The sequence below is a fragment of the Chrysochloris asiatica genome, unplaced genomic scaffold (assembly GCF_000296735.1).
Source record: "Chrysochloris asiatica unplaced genomic scaffold, ChrAsi1.0 scaffold00188, whole genome shotgun sequence".
Classification (NCBI taxonomy): Eukaryota; Metazoa; Chordata; class Mammalia; order Afrosoricida; family Chrysochloridae; genus Chrysochloris; species Chrysochloris asiatica.
Genome location: NW_006408706.1, coordinates 1795702 through 1805401, shown reverse-complemented (window position 1 = coordinate 1805401; position 9700 = coordinate 1795702).

Below are 9700 nucleotides of genomic sequence, written 5' to 3'. Positions count from 1 at the left end.
AGGCCTTGATAGTGCCATGGAGTGATTCTCGATTCATAGCAACCCTGTGTAAGCTTTCCAAGAAGAGGCTGGTGAGCTTGAATCTCTGACCTTGTGGTTAGCAATCCAGTTCTTATTCTATAGTGCCACACCAGGACTACCCGCTGATGGTGAGTTCACACTGGTGATTAGTTGTCCAATACTTAACCCATCCAATACTTAACAGCATCTCTGTTGTTGTTGTTAGGTGCCATGGAGTTGGTACCAATTTATAGTGACCCTATGCACAACAGATCGAAACACTGCCCTTGTGCTGCTCCATCTCGTTGGGAGTCTTCCTCTTTTTCTCTGACCCTCCACTTTACCAAACATGATATCCTTCTCCAGTGACTGGTTCCTCTTGATAATATGTTCAAAGTACGAGAGATGAAGTTTGGTCCTCCTGGCATTCAAGGAGCACTCAGGCAGTAATTCCAGTACAGACCTGTTTGTTCTTTTGGCAGTCCATAGCACCTTTATTGCTATTGTTGTTAAGTGTCGTCGAGTTGATTCCGACCCATAACGACCATGTATAGGATTTCTAAAGAGCAGCTGGTGAGCTTGAACTGCCAACCTTTTCAGTACAAATGGCTTTGCAGTCTGGTGCATCAATCCACAGTGCCACACCAGGACTCTGTTTGTTGTTGTTGTTGTTAAGTGCCCTTGAGTAGATTCCAACCCATAGCGACAGTGTATAGGGTTTCCAAGGAGCAGCTGGTGAGCTTGAACTGCCAACCTTGCAGTTCAAACAACTTTGCAGTCTGCATTAGCCCACAGAGCCACACCAGGACTATATCGGATATGGGCACCTACAAAAGCATCTGAGGTCCTGTTAGCAGTCTGGAGTCCAAGTCTTTCCCCTAGTCTATTGTGTCATGGCTTACATGACAAATAGAGTCCAAATCCACTGCAGTGGGTTTTTATTGTGTCTTGGCGACACTTCCAGTTGCCGAATTGCTAAATCCTCAAAATAGAACAAAAAGATCTTGTGGCCTAGATCGAATTGTTTCTAAACTTGGCTACCAACTGAAGTGCTGGGAGAGGTATGCCTGTTCTAATGTGTTTATTTTGACTCAGGGGCGCCCACAGCCTACGCTTTTGATTCTGGGGGTTAGGAGCCTTGCGTTTGTCACCGGCGCCGCAGTTGATGGCAGCTACGAAGCGTCTGCAAAGAACTGTCAACGAAGTCCTGTTGGTGGCAGGTCTGCTGGACCCGGGGCTCCCTCATGGGTTTTGACATGCCCCGCAAGGGGGCGCCAGGATCTCGCGGTACCGGGGAAGGCCTGGTACCCTCGGGCTTACTCAGCCTTCTGGGACCCTCTGCGCGTGCTGGAGACACTCAGGTGTGGGAGGAAGGGAGCGTGACCCTACTAGGCCTGGGCGCCTCCTCCAAACCTCTCTGCGCTCGGGGTGCCTCGGATATCACCCTAGCGTAAGAGCTTGTTTTGTGCTTTATTTCTAAAAGCGTTCCCCGCCTCTGTCCTGCTTGACGGCGCAAATGAGACTGGGGTGGGATTGTCGGAGGGGAAAATAGAGAAAAGAGGCTCTGGGGGACTGAATACCTTCTTTAAATTACTGCTGACACCTCGGTTCCAGGCCCCTAAAATCTCAATCAACAATCCATTAGAACTCAACAGGAGTAAAACTAAATCCTCGTTTAAGTGTATTTATCCGATCTCTTTTCTCTCTTTCAAATGCTAAATCCATTTCAGCATATGCCCCCTTCTTTCTCTCGCTTTTCTCTCAAGACTGGCAGCCCATACCACTCTTGTAAATATGAAAGATGCTAATCATATGACATATCACGTCTCCGTCGGAGCCGGAATAAAGCCTTCAGATTTGGGATCATTGCCTCCAGACAACAGCTTCATCAGCCGGAAAGTTGGTTTTTTTCTCCTTTCCTTCAACTCTGAATCCCTTCTTTGTCTGGAGGAAAATGCAGCCGACTCGAGCCACCCAGGCCATATGGTTCACTCTGTATTTTCTTAGTTGAATTCTGAATTGTTTCTGTGACTTGCGAAGTTTTTTTGGAAGTGCGTATAAAGACATAGAAGAGCTACTTGTGCAGGGAGCTGTGCCCGGGCCCGCCGCGGCCGCCCCCTCCCGGCCTGGAGACCCCCACCTCACTTCTCTGCTGATTGCAATACCAACAATCACATTATCACAATATTATGACTAACTACAAAACAGGCTAGGGCTGTTGAGTTCTCTGGGAGTGTGCCTATTCCGCGTCTCGCAGGGCTCCTGGCACACAGTAGGCGCCAGAGCAATACCTGGGGAATGAAATAATGAATAAATCATCTGCATCGAACCCAGATTGTCGGGATTATGATGCAGCACTTCGGATCCCTAATAAACAATAAAAAACGTAGCATCACCCTTTCCTGACATTATGATATTACTGTTTTAATACGTATCTTTTTCTGACGGATATAACTTTTTTTTGTAAATCTGTTTGAATGTAAACTCCAACGGAATAGGAATCACGTCGTGTGCATCGTAATATTCCTGGGGACTGGAACAGTGCTTGGCATATCAGTTAAATATATTTTGAATGTAGGAAAGAGTGATTATCGGATGAATTAGTTATAAGTACCAAACTCTCCAAAGCTATAGATTGAGTAACCTACGATTGACAAGTAGATTTTACGTATTTTACGTATCCCCAGTTTATCCCTTTATTTTTATCAGCAAGGATTGACAACAATACATTTATTTCTAGAACAGAACTCAGTGAGTTGTTTTGTTTTTATTTCCCGTCCCCTTCTCCCCTCACTCCTTAGTGAAGAGAAGAAGGGGAAAAATCAGCTTTCCAGATCTTTAGGCGTTGCTGGTGAATAAGTTTTGTGTTTTCTAGCTTCGTGACTGACCGTGCAAGGTAGCGGGCTGCCAAATTCCCTTTTTCTCTGTCTAACTCCTTACACAAACCCCAAAGGGCCCTTTCACCAAATCATTAAATTCTACAGAGGTGGTCAAGCTCGCACTGCTTTTCATGAAACGGAGAAAGAAAAGGGTCCTTGAAGTTTAGAAGATGCCCAAGGAAAACTCCTTGAATGACATCAAAAGAATGAGTTTCCATAGCTGTTGAAGCACGAGGGCCGTGTATCCGCACAAAGGGGGACCCGGGCACTGGGACGGGCCCACCTCTCTGTCCTAGGACAATTGGGTCACTGAAATAGGGAATTAATTACCATTGGAGAGTGGGCAGCCCATTCACCACTGGCTGAGTTTTATTAAACGCCAATATAAATAACAAAACAACTCTTGTGGCTGCACTATTCCTACACGCCAAAGGAAGGATTATGCTGGGGATTAACATCTTAAAGTCTATGAGACTTTCTGACTCAAGGCTCGGAGCTGGTAATCGTGTTTGTCTCCTGGTTCAGCGATTAGTGCTCTCTTCCTTGCACTTTCCCCTGGATAGCTAATGTCCCTTTTTGCAGGCACAGGGGGTTGGGGGGGTTGCTTTTCTTTCTAGTGGGCCCCCAGCCTCCATTCTTGCGCCGGCTGTTCTTTTTCCCCTTACCTGGGGAAAACAATCAGAGAGATGGCGAAGATTAGCAAATACAGTGATGGCTTTCCTTTTTACGAAAGAAGAGGGGCACATGGCTAGAGGGTTGCAGTGGGATGAGGAGAATCCTGCGGGGACTGCCTTCCCCAGAGCTAAAGTAGAATGGGAGCTTCCTAGGCCTGCCATCAAACCACTTTATGCGTCAAGGCCAATCCCTTGTGCGTCAAGGCCAAAATCTTTAGCCAGGAGCACCAGAGCACGCCCGGACAGGGTCCGGGCTTGCAGGAGGATCTCCCTGCCTTTTGTCTTCTATTGCAGATTCCTCCGACCCTTCTATCATACAGAAGGGGGAGGGTCTGGGCGGTAAAGTGGCAGCGCCGAGCCCTAGCCCGGATTTCTCCAGGATTAGGTTATGCCGAATCCCTTCCGAACAGGATCGCAGGCAAGAGCGAAGGTGAGACTGAGAACTCAGTGAGGAAACCATGGCGGGAGCGTGACTTCACAGTTTTATTTCCCTAGGTTTCCTTGGCTCTCACAGAAAGGACAACCCAAAACTCCAATCTCACTCTCGCTCTCTGGTTGCTCCCCACCCTCAGTGAGGAATCGTGACGTCGCCGGAGGTGGGGTGGTGGGTGGTGGTGGTGGGGCTCTGCAGAACAAACTAATCAGTCTCACCTCAGCCTCCTTTCTGGAAAACCGCATTTCCAGTCCCCAGAGAACATGAGGCAGTGGAGGTGAAAGATGTTCAGAATTGTCGACTTTTTACCTACCATCTTTCTGCCTTTCTGAGTGCTCATCCGAAGCATTATGATTTTGACCAGAAAGCCGTTCTTGGCATACATGTGATCGTGTTCTTGTATCAGAGCGTAGATGCACCCTCTTCTTGTGGCTGGAGAAGTTTATTATGAGTTGAGGTACCCCAAATTAGGCTCGCTGGGCTGCCGAACTTTTGCTCTTGCCTTTTTGGGGAAGGAGCCCTGGTTACTCAGTGCTCAGCTGCAAATCTAGGGGTCGGCAGTTTGAACCCACCAGACTCTCCACAGGAGACAGATGCATAGTCGACTTGCTGAAGATTTTCGGCCTTGGAAATCCTATGGGGGCAGTTCTAGTCTGGCCCATAGGGTCACTATGAGTTGGAATAACTCCCAAGACAGTGGGAACCCTCTGGAAAGGAGTACCCCTTCGTTTGCCCCATTCCCCACACACCCTTGTTGTTGTTAAGTGCCTTCGAGTGGGTTCTGACTCATAACGACCCTGTATAGGGTTTCCAAGGAGCGACTGGCGGGTTTGAACTGCAGACCTTGCTGTTAGCAATCTAATGCTTATCCTACAGTGCCACACCAGGACTATTCCCCCACCCCCCGCCCCCCAATACACACTCTTATTCATCTACAACAACGAGAGTCTGGAGGAGGGTACCCTTTGTCCTCTTTCACCACTTGTGAGGTCGACGTGTGGATGGCATGTAGCCTATGGCTTCACAGCAACACCTACCCTAAACTTTAGGGCTTTTTGGGTCATCTCAAAGTTCAAGCTTCTTAGAAGCAACAAAGACTTTCTAAAGATCTCCACCCACCCTTTCACCCCTCTTCTTACTTCACTTTTCTCTCGATACACACATTCGGCCCCCTTTCTTTCTAAGGATTGGGGATGAGTTTAAATCATTGTGTTCCCATTTCTTGATAACTGCCTGCTTTGAGCTTTTGTTCTCTTAAAGTAGGACTGCACACTGAAAGAAGGGCTGAAGATGAACAGTTTGACCCTTTAGGACAGTTCACGATGGACAGGAGCGGCCCTCCGGTCACCATCATCGCTGTTGCTATTCACGCAGTCCCCTCCCCCCTCGCATAACATTTCAGCCTCGTTTCATCTGGACAATCTTTTAGACCACACAAGTGCCTCTTGAATTTATTTAAGTTAAAAGAGTGCTAGAAGAGTCTAGCTAAGGCTATTTGGCGTTGGTCTCGTCGTTGTAAATCTGAGTACAAATTGAAATTGCTTTCTTTCAGCAAAACTGACCAAAATGCTGAACAAATAGAATTCTATGCAGCCTTAACTGAGTGTGAATGCTTGGTCTCTCTGGATTGCAGCAATGTTACCAAACTGTCCTGCAACATTCTTGGGAGTTCTTTCATTTTCTTCCTTTATTTCAGTTGATACTTTCAAAGTGGTAAATATTTTTAGCAGTGTTCTATTATCAAGTGTGAAGAGCAACACTGGTCTTGAAAGTTACAGTGCAAACACACAACCAAAATTGTGAGAATTTCTAGAAAGGGTAGAGGGTGCTTTTTGTTTAATGCCTGTACTTTGTACCAGATCTAACATACACCACTTTATTTGCCCAAAGAAGTCTTTATTTTTAAAATTAAATTCTATCAATCCCATAACATCAGTATGTTGTTGTTGTTGTTAAGTGCTGTCGAGTCGGTTCCGACCCATAGCGACATCAGTATACTTAAGTGAATTAGAGATTGATTTATGTTGTTAGTCTTTGACTATGCACAGTGTTGGAATACTTTTCATCTATTTGAAGGTAATTTCCAGAAGAGGATATATGCAGTTTATCCAGATACTATTTTATTGTCTATTTACTAATACTAAGCATGGGGAGCATGGTGTTCCCATAGGATAAGTAAAGGACTGTATGCACAAGGTTGGTGGTTCAAGTCCACTAGCCCACCCTTGGGAGAAATATGAAGCTCTTTGCTCCCACAATGATTTACAAGCTTTGGAAACCCTGTACAGGGTCACTATGAGTTGGAAGCTCTCAAAGGCACAATACAAAGCATAAACTGATACTGAACATATAACTGATACTAAACATAGGCACATGATACATTTAAATGTGTATTATTAACTTCTCACTCATAGCCAGTAGAGAAGATTTGGATTTTGTCAAAGGAAAGCATGTATCTTTCAGTGTATCATAAAAACATAAAATGTTGGAAGACCATAAAAACTTGGGAATCAGACACCCAAATACTGTTAACAATCAACTAAAGAAAAGCACTGTGTGTTTCACTAGCAGTAAACATTAGACTGACTTAGTTTGATCTTAGTGTCCATTTGGAATTATTCAAAGCTCAGCAGATTTTCCTTTAAGTCTTTATTTAACTGGATTCCACCGGATTCTGTCCTTCCCCAAATGTATTTAATCATCAAATACAGTACTTTTTAGCTTAACCAAAATTTAAAAATCCAAAATCTGTCTAAAGAGATAAGTTTCTATTGATAATAAAATAAACCTTCCTTTGTTTTCTAGTGCATTAATTTATTGGCTTGTCTTTCTTTTGTAGGCAACTCCTGCAGAGAGATGTAGCAAAGATGACACACCATGGTTTCTCATTATTCTAATATTTATTTTTTTGTAGTCTTTGATAATTTTCTAGGAATCTCACTTTCTCAGTCTTTATTTCATTGAAATGAACAGAGCAACAATCATTCTGTATTCACTCCTGTATGAATTTTCAATCATTAGCTGGTTACTAAAAGAACAACATTCTCGGTGGAGTTTCTTTTGTGGTGGCTGTGAGATGAGTCTGCTTGTTTGGTATCAGTGGTCATTGCCTATAAAATAATGTTCATGTTTAATGCAAACAAGGTAAGCACTTCTATCATCTTTCACGATTGACTTACCAAACTCCTTTATGATGTTCTGAGTCTTCAGGCTCATGCTATAAAGACAGAGACCTAAAAAATGTGGGAGATGCTGAATGCTGAGGAGACTAATTTGTCACTCTTTCCTTCTTTAATTATCATTTCTGCACTAGTGTAATATAATTAAAATGAAATTAAATCATTATAAAGGAATTGGAGAGTTGTTGTTAGGTGCTGTTGTGTCAGTTCCCACTCATAGTGACTCTATATACAGAATGAAACACTGCCCAGTACTGCACCTTCCTCACAATTATTACTTTTTTGAGACTATTGTTGCAGCCATTGTGTTAACCCATTTTCTGTATCCATGGTATATTTAATATTCTTCAGTTACACCATGATTCAGAGTCTTCCTTATTACAGTGTTCAACTTTCACATGCATATGAGGTGACTGCAATGCCATGACATGGGTCAGATGCACCTTAGTTTGAAAAGTGACATTTAAAATAACAACAACAACAACAAAAAAAACCCCAACACTTTAAAGAGGTCTTTTGCAGCAGATTTTCCCAATGCAATATATATTTGATTTCTTGACTGTTGCTTCCATGGTCATTGATTGTGAATCCACGTAAAATGAAATGCTTGGCAACATCAGTATTTTCTCTATTTACGACGCGTTTGCTTATTGGTACAGTTGTGAGAAGTTTTATTTTATCTATGTGGAGGTAGAATTCATACTGAAGGCTATCATCTTTGATCTTCATCAGTAGGTACTTCAAATACTCTTCCCTTTCAGCTAGCAAGATTGTGTCATCTGTGCCTAGTTCCTCTTCATATAGTCCAATTCCTTCGTCTTTTTGAAGCTCAGCATAGATTAAATAAATAGAAGAATATGATTAAAGGATAGCTGAGAGAACTTGGGAAATAATGCTTTTAAATTTAGGGAACTTTTAAAGGGGTCTGCAAATATTAAAGAACAAGCGAAAATCATGTCAAATTTCAACCAATTTCAAGACAGAAGGAAGTCTGGAAAGAAAAGAATTCAGAAGGAAATCCATCCCTTTCTCAAGATTCTAATTTTTATTTTCTTTACATTGAGTTTTTAATCCTGCTCTTTACCTCCTTGCAGAAAACATGAAACAAATTAAAATCATGTTAGAACACTAACAATCATGTTTATCACTCCCTTCTCTGAAATACAACTTATTCTCAATTTCTTAAACCTAATGAAACCTAGATTCAGAGACAGTACTCTTTCTCTTTCCACTTTTCATCTTGTACAGTGCCAAGTTTGCCTTGCCTAAATTTTTGTAAACAGGCTCTCAAGGGTAATTCTGCAGCCTGCTGGGGTCCAGACCTACTTCTGCTACTCATATACCTTCTAACAGTCGGCCCAACATTAATTTTTCTGAGGGCGCTGCTTCTGTCTCTAAGGAAATTCAGGTCTCATGGGAAGGTGGGCGTGAGGGGTGGGTAGGCAGTCGGTGTGGGGACCTGATGAGCAATTCAGAACAAGTTTCCTACGAAGTCCACTGGCTCTTCAGCTCTTTTTTCACCATTGAAAAGCTGGGAGAATTGGGAGGATGGGCCCCATGTTCCTACAACGCCCCCCAGCGCGGAGGAGCAGAGGTCACGGAAATGTCAGCTGAAGCTCCCGCTCCACTCATTTGGCTGGCTAGAAACCTCTTTGCTATATGGCACAGACATAATTTAGGATTGCGTCCCCCCCCCCAAACAAATAAACAAACAAGCAAACAAACTGTAACCATACCCAGTCCCCTATAGTTCTAACATGTCAGTAGTTTTACTTTCACATCTTCTAAAACCCACCTTCCCTTCCAGGAGACACCTGCTTGAAAAAGGTCCTGAAACTCAAATGCGCTCGCCCACGTTGGGCCCACAGGTCGCCACCCACACTCTCCTAACCAAATGAATGCGTTCTAAAACCATTTACTATTTGATACAGCTCCTAAGAGGCTTTGCCAAGAGACGCCCTGCAGCACCACTGGGCTGACTGCTTTCCCCAGGATTCTGACCCCCATTAACTAATTCCTCTGCTCCCATCGCCCGCTAGCAAGGAGGCTCGGCAGTGCCGGGTGCGATACGCACGCGCGTGCGCTCGCCGGGCTTGGGGACCTGCAGCGGCCGCGAGGATAGGGGCGAGGGCTGAAACCGCTGCCCCCACCCGCCCCCCAGCTCCCGGGCCCCTAATGAGTCAGTGAAAAGGAGCGGGCTCCGGTGCGCGTGGCTCGCAGGCCTCCCGGAGTTGGAGGCGCCCTGATTGGCCAGCTGCGACTCGCGACCTCCATTCATTAATAAATTAGCGGCACGCTCCAGCCGAGCGCGAGCCACCAATCACAATGGGTAGCGGCGGTTACAACAGCCGCAGCTTGAGCCGCCGCTACCGCGGCTTGGGCAGCTCCAGCCTCAGCCTCGAGCTCCAACTGGAGCTTTAGAACCATATTATGCTGATTAGATAAAGGGGGAGCGGCTGGAGGAGGAGGATGGATGGCAGGGCCAGGGGAGGAGTGGGGGAAGAGGGTGAAGGAAAAGAAAGAAATGAATGATGA